Source organism: Oncorhynchus keta, chromosome 29 (assembly GCF_023373465.1).
Source record: "Oncorhynchus keta strain PuntledgeMale-10-30-2019 chromosome 29, Oket_V2, whole genome shotgun sequence".
In the NCBI taxonomy this organism is placed as follows: domain Eukaryota; kingdom Metazoa; phylum Chordata; class Actinopteri; order Salmoniformes; family Salmonidae; genus Oncorhynchus; species Oncorhynchus keta.
The window spans coordinates 19,510,731-19,521,388 of record NC_068449.1 but is presented as its reverse complement, the minus strand read 5'-3'; the positions used below and the strand labels follow the sequence as shown (position 1 = coordinate 19,521,388).

Below are 10,658 nucleotides of genomic sequence, written 5' to 3'. Positions count from 1 at the left end.
GGTGGCGAATCGCATCTCTGCATGTCTGGCAGACATATCAGTGTGGATGACGGATCACCACCTCAAGCTGAACCTCAGCAAGACGGAGCTCCTCTTCCTCCCGGGAAGGACTGCCCGTTCCATGATCTCGCCATCACGGTTGACAACTCCATTGTGTCCTCCTCCCAGAGCGCTAAGAACCTTGGCGTGATCCTGGACAACACCCTGACGTTCTCAACTAACATCAAGGCGGTGTCCCGTTCCTGTAGGTTCATGCTCTACAACATCCGCAGAGTACGACCCTGCCTCACACAGGAAGCGGCGCAGGTCCTAATCCAGGCACTTGTCATCTCCCCGTCTTGATTACTGCAACTCGCTGTTGGCTGGGCTCCCTGCCTGTGCCATTAAACCCCTACAACTCATCCAGAACGCCGCAGCCCGTCTGGTGTTCAACCTTCCCAAGTTCTCTCACGTCACCCCGCTCCTCCGCTCTCTCCACTGGCTTCCAGTTGAAGCTCGCATCCGCTACAAGACCATGGTGCTCGCCTACGGAGCTGTGAGGGGAACGGCACCTCAGTACATCCAGGCTCTGATCAGGCCCTACACCCAAACAAGGGCACTGCGTTCATCCACCTCTGGCCTGCTCGCCTCCCTACCACTGAGGAAGTACAGTTCCCGCTCAGCCCAGTCAAAACTGTTCGCTGCTCTGGCCCCCAATGGTGGAACAAACTCCCTCACGACGCCAGGACAGCGGAGTCAATCACCACCTTCCGGAGACACCTGAAACCCCACCTCTTCAAGGAATACCTAGGATAGGGTAAGTAAGGGTAAGTAATCCTTCTCACCCCCCTTCTCCCCCAACAAGATTTAGATGCAAGTGGCTGTTCCACTGGTTGTCATAAGGTGTATGCACCAATTTGTAAGTCGCTCTGGATAAGAGCGTCTGCTAAATGACTTAAATGTAAATGTAAATGTAAATGAAATTATTGTAATAAAGTAGGCTAATGAGTGCCGCAGTGGTCTAAGACAGTGCATGTCAGTGTAATCGCAGTTACTGCGATATCTGGTTCGAATCCAGGCCTCATTACATCTAGCTGTGATTGGGAATCCCATAGGGCGGTGCACAATTGGCCCGCCGGGGTAGGCTGTCATTGTACGTTAGAATTTGTTCTTAACTGACTTGCCTAGTTAAATAATGAAATTGTTGTTTACAGAAACCCCCTAAGTCATCAAATCGTTATAGCCGTTCGAAGTAAAAGCCTACCCACGTGTAGACTTTTGATAAATCAATCAATGTCAGATTTTTCTTTTCACTGAACCTTCATTTGGATATTGGTTAGGCTACAATGAGGCTGTGGAAATGTTAGCTAAATTGAGGTGAGTGCTGCCCATGATCATCTTGCCGATTTGGCTCATTTATTAGTATTGATCAGAACATTTTGACAGCATGTTATCTAGCTTAAAGATGCATTATGTAGAAATCACTTTGCGATTCCTGGTTGATAAACTGAATTTAGGCGAACTATTAGAATTTTATGTGACAAAACAAGTATGGTGTACTGTAGATAATCATTGTAACATCTAAACCGCTGTGAAATATATTTTCCATAGCCCAAAATAATGTATTTTCAGTTGTTTGAATCTGCTGTACAAAACCGAAAGTAAAATTTGCAAAAAGTTAACTTAAGAACGGGAAGCATAGAAAAAACACGTTTTCAAAATAACTTTTTTTGTATGACAGTTCCACACGTTGCCCTGATGCAAGTTGTGTGGGAAACATCTTATTTGTATTTTATTCTGTTATATTTCATTATATTCTTAGCATACTCTAAAATATGTGTTGACTGTGATCAAAATCAAATTGTATTTGTCACATGTGCCGAATACAAACCTTACAGTTAAATGCTTAATTACAAGCCCTTACTAACAAGCCCTTAACCAACAATGCAGTTTTAAGGAGAAAAAAGGGTTAAAGTATTTACTAAAATAAACTGAAGTAAAAAATGTATATGAAATAAATAAATAATGAAGGATCAACAACAACTAAACAGAAGCGAGGCTATATACAGGGGGTAACGGTACAGAGTCAATGTGCTGGGGCACCGGTTAGTTGAGGTAATTGAGCTATGTACATGTAAGAGGTAAAGTGACTATGTATGAATTAGAAACAGAGTAGCAGCCTGCGTAAAAATGCGGGTGGGGTGGGGACAATGCAAATAGTCTGGGTAGCCATTTGATTAGCTGTTCGGGAGTCTTATGACTTGGGGGTAGAAGCTGTTAAGAAGCCTCTTTTTTTAACCTAGACTTGGTGCTCCGGTACCACTTGTCGTGTGTTAGCAGAGAGAACAGTCTATGACTAGGGTGGCTGGAGTCTTTGGCAATTTTTTGGACCTTCCTCTGACACTGCCTGGTATAGAGGTCCTGGATGGCAGGAGGCTTGGCCCCAGTGAAGTACTGGGACATACACACTACCCTCTGTAGTGCCTTACAGTCAGAGGCCGAGTAGTTGCCATACCAGGCAGTGATGCAACCAGTTCTCTTGATGATGCATCTGTAGAACTTTTTGAGGATCTGAGGACCCATGTCAAATATTTTTATTCTCCTGACTGACTGAAAATACTTTTCAGCCTAAGTGTATCTTGTCTGTTTAATGAACAACATGACTATTGATTTCGTGTGCACGGTGCGGGCTGCACAGATCAGTAACAATTAAAATATGATAATAAAACATCCATTTGATTAGTCTTATCTAATGTTTAAGAACCTGCCTAAAACAAATTAATAGTGGATTTCTTTGATGGTGCATATTCAAGGGATGTTTTAAACAGTTAAATGCAACTAAATGTCATTGAAAATGTAATCCCTAAAAGTAATTACGACAGGTCAAGGCAGGCAGGGGTCGATAATCTAGAGTAGTGGGGCAAAGGTACAGGACGGCAAGCAAACTCAGGCAGAGGCCAGTAATCCAGAGGTGGGGAAAAGGTACAGGATGGCAGGCAGAGTGGTCAGGCAGTCGGGCTCAGAGACAACACAGGCAATGGTCAAAACCATTAGGTTGAGAAAAACCAGGAACTGAGACAAAACGCTGGTTGACTTCAAACTGTCAACAGACAAACAGAGAACACAGGTATAAATAAATACACAGGGGATAATGGGGAAGATGGGTGACACCTGGAGGGGGGTGGAGACAATCACAAAGACAGGTGAAACAGATCAGGGTGTGACAATCATGAGAGGGACAGAAACAATAACTTGAAATGCTGCATACTCAAAGAAATGTTCTAATCTCACCTTTCTGGTAAAGATAATTATAAATTGCTGAGGTGTAGTCACTTTTGAGGACACAAGCTCAAGTCCACAGTACAAATATAATCAAATATGAAAATATGAAATATTTTGTATGATATATTTCCTATTCAACAAACCTGTATGAATAAGGCTTGAAATTACTTAATTGCTTTCTAAATATAGCATCATCAAATAATAAAATGACTAACTATGAGATTTCATCTTCCTCATGACTGTAAAAGGCATATTTGTATGTTTGCTGTTAGAGAAAATGTGCATATTTTCTAAAGGTCTCTCTTAATTAACTTCTGCCCTCATCGCTGTGAACTTCTAATATAGCTCTAGATTGGCTTCATGAACTCCGTAGGAAGTCTCCGTTCATCTCATATTAATCTTGTCCGCCTATGAGAAACAGAAAGTGTTTTGTTTGTTTAAAATCTATGAATTATTTTAGATTAATCTCTGAATGTGCTACTGTGATGAAACCACTCTCACCTGTTGCGCTATGATGTAATAATTGCAGGTATCTGCTTTGTCAGTGTCACACCCTGACCATAGTTTGCTTTGTATGTTCTATGTTTTGTTTGGTCAGGGTGTGAGCTGAGTGGGCATGCTATCTTGTGTGTCTAGTTTGTCTGTTTCTGTGTTTGGCCTGATATGGTTCTCAATCAGAGGCAGGTGTTAGTCATTGTCTCTGATTGGGAACCATATATAGGTAGCCTATTTGGTGTTGGGTTTTGTAGGTGATTGTTTCCTGTGTTAGTGCCACACTGGACTGGTTTTTGGGTTTTCACGGTGTTGTTTTGGTTATGTTTTCTAATTAAAAAACCATGGACAACTACCGCGCTGCGTTTTGGTCCGCCTCTCCTTCAATAGAAGAATCCCGTGGCTGTGATGTAGGGTTCAGTCAGGAGTTGATGGACGGTCAGAGGAAGAGCAAATTAAATGGTAAGATATCCATCCCAGCTTCAAGTGGTTTCAGATTTCACATCCTACGTTGCGCAGGTGCCAAACATATACTACCATGTCCGTGGGAACAGGGGTTATTGCTTAATGCATGCCATTTTGATCTATGTTATCTACAGATTGTTTTATAAATGAAAATGTTGGTCAGAACCAGAACTAGAACCACACAGGTCCCTTACATCGAAGAGTTATTAACTCAGTGAGTCGCACCGGTAACACTGGCACGTTTGGGACTTCTAACCCATTTTAAACTTTGTTTTGAGCTATTTCTGGGTTGCAACATTTGATTTATCTATGTACTCTGCATCTGTAGATACCATCCAGTAGTCTGTGTGAATAATGGGGGCTGAGCCAGAGTGGTGTTTGTGAGACAAGGGCGAATCCTGACGTGGTCCTAAGCTGGATCTTTTTACAAAAACTCCTGTGGAGTCTGAATGGTTAGAGCTACAAATACTATCTATGAAAAGCTGAGACTCCCACGAACAAGCACATGTAACAAACTACACAAGAGTCATTAGAAGGTACTGTGTCTATAATGCTGTAAGCTCACATAGTTGCTGTCAAACTCAAAACTCCACACAGTTGGCAATGAGGATAGTTGGATAATTCCCAACTGAACAAACCATTTCAGTACGTACTGCATTCATATAAATTAGTGTTTTTGGTATGTGTATGAAAGGGATACTAGTTCTGCCTGTAATTTGTTCCAGGCAAGCAAAATCAAAAAACATGTCGCAAAGCCAATCATCACTGTGTCTGGTTTTCCAATTCTATTTTATGTTTCTTTGCTAGAATACAGGGACAAAATCAGAAGGTCAATGGTATGGAGAAAAATTGCAGAGATTGTTGGTGAAGAGATATTTCCCAATGTTTTCTTGTGCTGCTAGCTAGCTATGAACCTCAATCAACCTAAACCTAAACTTCAAAACTGTTATCAAAGCCACTATTTTGTGAATGTGTTCACCAAATTAAATTGTGAAATTTGAACACCAAAGGATAGAATTCACCAGTAACACACATTATAACATTGTAAATGAAACGCCTAAGGATGAAATTCCCATGTAGTGTGCTGCTATGTTATCCATTATGATTGTCATATTTTATAGCTCATGGCTCTTTCATTATACCTGTGTCATGACATTGATGATTATAGCTCACGTCCTGTAAAATACATAGGCCTACATATACACTATCGGTCAAAAGATCTAGAACACCTACTCGTTCAAGGTTCATTTTTTTATTTTTACTATTTTCTACATTGAAGAATAATAGTGAAGACATCAACAAATGCCAGGAGTGTGCAAAGCTGTCATCAAGGCAAAAGGTGGCTTTTGAAGAATCTCAAATATAAAACATATTTGTTTAACACTTTTGTTTTGGTTACTACATGATTCCATATCTGTTATTTCATAGTTTTGATGTCTTCACTATTATTCTACAATGTAGAAAATAGTAAAATTAAAGAAAAACCCTTGAATGATATCCATAATGAAGACAAATATAAACGAAACATGTTAAGTGTTGGTCCCATGATTCATGAAATAAAAGATCCCCGAACTGTTCCATACACACAAAATGTACATCCATTTTAGTGAGCATTTCTGCTTAGCCATTATAATCCATCCATCTGACAGGTGTGTCATATCAAGAAGATGATTAAACAGCATGATCATTACACAAATACACCTTGTGCTGGGGACAATACAAGGCCACTCTAAAAATGTGCAGTTTTATCACACAACACAATGCCGCAGATGTCTCAAGTTTTGAGGGAGCATACAATTGGGATGCTGACTGCAGGAATGTCCACCAGAGTTGTTGCCATATAATTTACTGTTTATTTCTCTACCATAGGACGCCTCCAATGTCATTTTAGAGAATTTGGCAGTAGGTCCAACCGGCCTCACAACCACAGACCACGTGTAACCACGCCAGCCCATGACCTCCACATCTGGCTTCTTCACCTGTGGGATAGTCTGAGATCAGCCATCCTGACAGCTGATGAAGCTGTGGGTTAGCACAACCAAATAATTTCTGCACAAACTGTCTGAACCCGTCTCAGAGAAGTTCATCTGCGTGCTCATCATCCTCAACAGGGCCTTGACCTGACTGCAGTTTGGCATCGTAACCGACTTCAGTGGACAAATGCTCACCTTCGATGGCCACTTGGCACGCTGGAGACTTGTGCTTTTCACGGATAAATCCCAGTTTGGCACACTGTGTATCTCAGTTGCTTGCAACTCCAGGGTTGTGGGTTTGATTCCCATGTGGGATAAGTTACAAAAAAGTATGAAAATGTGTGTACTCACTACTGTAAGTCGTGCTGGATAAGAGCGTCTACTAAAATCAGTGGTTTGCTGACGTCAACGTTGTGAACAGAATGTCCCGTGGGATTATGGTATGGGCAGGCATAAATTACGGACACAATTCCTGTGATGAGATCCTGAGGCCCATTGTCGTGCCATTCATCTGCTGCCATCACCTCATGATAATGCAAGGATCTGTACTAGAGGTCGACCGATTAATCAGAATGGCTGATTAATTAGGGCCGATTTAAAAAAAAAAGTTTTCATAACAATCGGAAATCAGTGTTTTTGGGCGCCGATATTATTATTTTTTTTATACCTTTTATTTAACTAGGCAAGTCAGTTAAGAACACGTTCTTATTTTCAATGACGGCCAAGGAACAGTGGGTTAACTGCCTCGTTCAGGGGCAGAACGACAGATTTTTACCTTGTCAGCTCGGGGGATCCAATCTTGCAAATTTACAGTTAACTAGTCCAACGCAATAACGACCTGCCTCTCTCTCTCTCTCTCGTTGCACTCCACAAGGAGACTGCCTGTTACGCAAATGCAGTAAGCCTAGTTCCTAGCTAGCATTAAACTTATCTTTATAAAAGACAATCAATGATAATCACTAGTTAACTACACATGGTTGATATTACTAGTTATTATCTAGCGTGTCCTGCGTTGCATATAATCTGACTGAGCATACAAGTATCTAAGTATCTGACTGAGCGGTGGTAGGCAAAAGCAGGCGCATAAACATTAATTCAAACAGCACTTTCGTGCGTTTTGCCAGCAGCCTTTGTTGTGCGTCAAGCATTGCGCTATTTATGACTTCAATTCCATCAACTCCCGAGATGAGGCTGGTGTAAACAAAGTGAAATGGCTAGCTAGTTAGCGTGTGCTAATAGCATTTCAAACGTCACTCGCTCTGAGCCTTCTAGTAGTTGATCCCCTTGCTCTGCATGGATAACGCTGCTTCGATGGTGGCTGTTGTCATTGTATTGCTGGTTCGAGCCCAGGGAGGAGCGAGGAGAGGGACGGAAGCTGTACTGTTACACTGCCAATACTAAAGTGCCTATAAGAACATCCAATAGTCAAAGGTTAATGAAATACAAACAGTATAGAGGGAAATAGTCCTATAATTACTATAATAACTACAACTTAAAACTTCTTACCTGGGAATATTGAAGACTCATGTTAAAAGGAACCACCAGCTTTCATATGTTCTGAGCAAGGAACGGAAATGTTAGCTTTCTTACATAGCACATATTGCACTCTTACTTTCTTCTCACACACTTCGTTTTTGCATTATTTAAACCAAATTGAACATGTTTCATTATTTACTTGAGGCTAAATTGATTATTGATGTCTTATATTAAATTAAAATAATCGGTATCTGCTTTTTTGGTCCTCCAATAATCTGTATCGGTAACTGCGTTGAAAAATCATAATCGGTCGACCATTAATCTGTACACTATTCCTGGAAGCTGAAAATGCCCAATTCTTCCATGGGCTGCATACTCACCAGACATGTCATCCATTGAGCATGTTTGGGATGCTGTGGATTGACATGTTTGACACCATGTTCCTGCCAATATCAATCAACTTCGCACAGCCACTGAAGCGGAGTGGGACAACATTCCACAGGTCACAATCAATAGCCTTATCAACTCTATGCGAACAAGATGTGTCGTGCTGCATGAGGAAAATGGTGGTCACACCAGATACTGACTAGTTTTCTGATCCACGCCCCTACTTTTAAAAAAAGATACTATATCTGTGACCAATAGACGCATATCTGTATTCCCAGTCATGTGGAATCCATAGGATAGGACTTTATTTATTTAAATTGACTGATTTCCTTGTATGAACTGTAACTCAGTAAAATCTCACTTTTTTTATGCCCATTATTGAACTTGTTGATATTTCAATTACCATACAAATTGTCAGCTCCTTATTTTCATGAATACAAGGTTTGGATATGCACTAAACAATTGTCAGGAAAAAGTAATGTAGAAAATCAGGCTTATGGTTAGCTTCATATACATTATCTACTGGTATCCTTTTAAATTGAGAACATATAGCTGGCTCAACAATATGAGAACAATGTGTGACAAGGGTGCATTGCACATGCCCATAAGGCCACTAATGCCATACTGTAGGCATGACTGCATTGGTGATGCATGCCATTATGATAAACTGAAAAATAGGTTCACATGCCTGATTATAATGAGACGGTGACAATCAAATAAAACAGATTGGAGAGCTCACAACTGGACAAAAAGGTCATGTTCATTTGAGAAAGCAACTCCGAAGCAAAGACAAATTAGAAACAGATCCCCTTCACCCCTTTTTATTGAGAAATTGTGATCTTCATTTTCCTGATTTAAAAACAGGCTGGCTTGCTTTTTTGAAAATACGTTCAACATTCTTTTAAACTCAGCTTGTCATCAATTTGTAGGTATTTGAAACACTCAACCACCACTGGTTGGTCATTCAGAGAGAGTGGTGGGACATTGTCAAGTTGTTGCCATTGGTAATCAGCTCCTTTTGTCTTTTCCACATTGATGTGGAAGACACTTGATCAGCACCATGCTTGAAGGTTGTTGGCCTGTTTAAAATGGCTGTCCCCATCTGACGTTACTTTTTTAAGGAGTCCCACCAGAGCCATGTCATCCGCGTACTTGAAAAGGCTCACATTGTTTCCTTGGATCACCATCTGATTAGTGTCGATAGAGAACAACGGTGAAAGGACACACCCCTGGGGCGCCCCTGGTCAGGGTAGCATCCTCAGTCCCCTTCTGTGCCTAATAGGCAAACTGTAACTGGTCCAGTTGATCTGCTATGGACAAGGTAAGGTGCTTCCTGACAACCCTTTCCATGTATTTGGCCAGAAGGGGAGTGAGAGAGAGCCACAGGTCGAAAGTCATAATAATTTTTGAAATTTTCAAAATGTATGTCACTTACTTGAATAGGTTCACGCCTACGCCAATGACCACGAAACAGACAATCTTTTGGAGCAAAGCATTGTCAAACGTTGGCACCAGTTCTGGTCAAAAATCACTGTTAGGCTAAAGCCTCTCTACACACAGGCTGAGTAAGGCTTTGAGCTTGGCTAATGGAATTAGTTTTATAGCCTATGTTGATACATACTGACACGCTGAGAGGATTTCACATCAATACATGTTCCTCTTCCGTGTTAGTATATCTTACATATATTACAAGTCTCCACAGTAGTCAATGTGTCAGCAGAAAGATGTAATACCATTGTCCCACATGACTGTGTCTGTAAATAGAACTGAGTGACTGGCAGCACCATTCAGCTAGTTCCACTTTAGTGTTCCCAGGACCCACTGATGAAGGATCTAGAGAATAGCTGTTCACACCTGTGATAAAAGTAGGCCTGGTACATAGTGAATTTACACTGAAATCAATCCTAAACACCATTATGAGGTCAAGAAGAACACCACATGTGGTCACTGCTTATCATCAAGTTGAGTGTCACTATTTTTATTGGTCCGTTGGCCATTGCCTGTGACACAGAAAATGGATCCTCAAAGGTGTAATAAGTAGTGCAGTCCTCATTGGTCAATACCAAACACACCATCTCGATAGATGACCTCAGTGAGGGGATCTGGTCAGTAGATCTGTTTGCTTTCTATTCCTGAGTCTGACATTTAGTGCCTGTCCTGTTCAACCCTTCTCTGCAAGGACTGAGGAGCACATGGTGGGTGTGGGGACCTGAAATCATACACCCTCTTTCCCTAAGAACCCTACACCGCAAAACCGGGACTCATGTTACCGTAATATTTATATAATGGTATAACCCCCACTGTAACCATGGAGGTTGAAAAGCCTCACGGTCCAGTGCATCATGATTTCATGAAAAGGATGGCTCCTTGTAGGGGAACATCTTGTGTTCCTATAGCTCCTGTGGTTTTGTGGTAACATTATTTGCAGAAGGCTCCTTGTTTTTATTTCTTGGACTGGGTCAGACTCAGACTCCTATTCAAAACGGATTATAGTTTTTACATTGGCCTAGTTGCACATTGGCCTCGTCTGGAAGGTGCTTGTCAACACAAAGCCTATGACTTCCGAGCAGCAATGTCAACTATACACATGCACATATGCTACTT

At 41.3% G+C, this 10,658-nt stretch overlaps 1 long non-coding RNA gene across 1 annotated transcript; it reads left to right on the top strand.

Annotated features, from left to right (window-relative positions):
- Positions 1–1,149: 1,149 nt before the first annotated feature.
- LOC118362034 (uncharacterized) lies at positions 1,150–8,437 on the top strand. The gene is made up of 3 exons (XR_004821131.2): positions 1,150–1,356; positions 4,144–4,215; positions 6,088–8,437. It is a non-coding gene; the product is annotated as an uncharacterized LOC118362034 (long non-coding RNA).
- Positions 8,438–10,658: the final 2,221 nt, after the last annotated feature.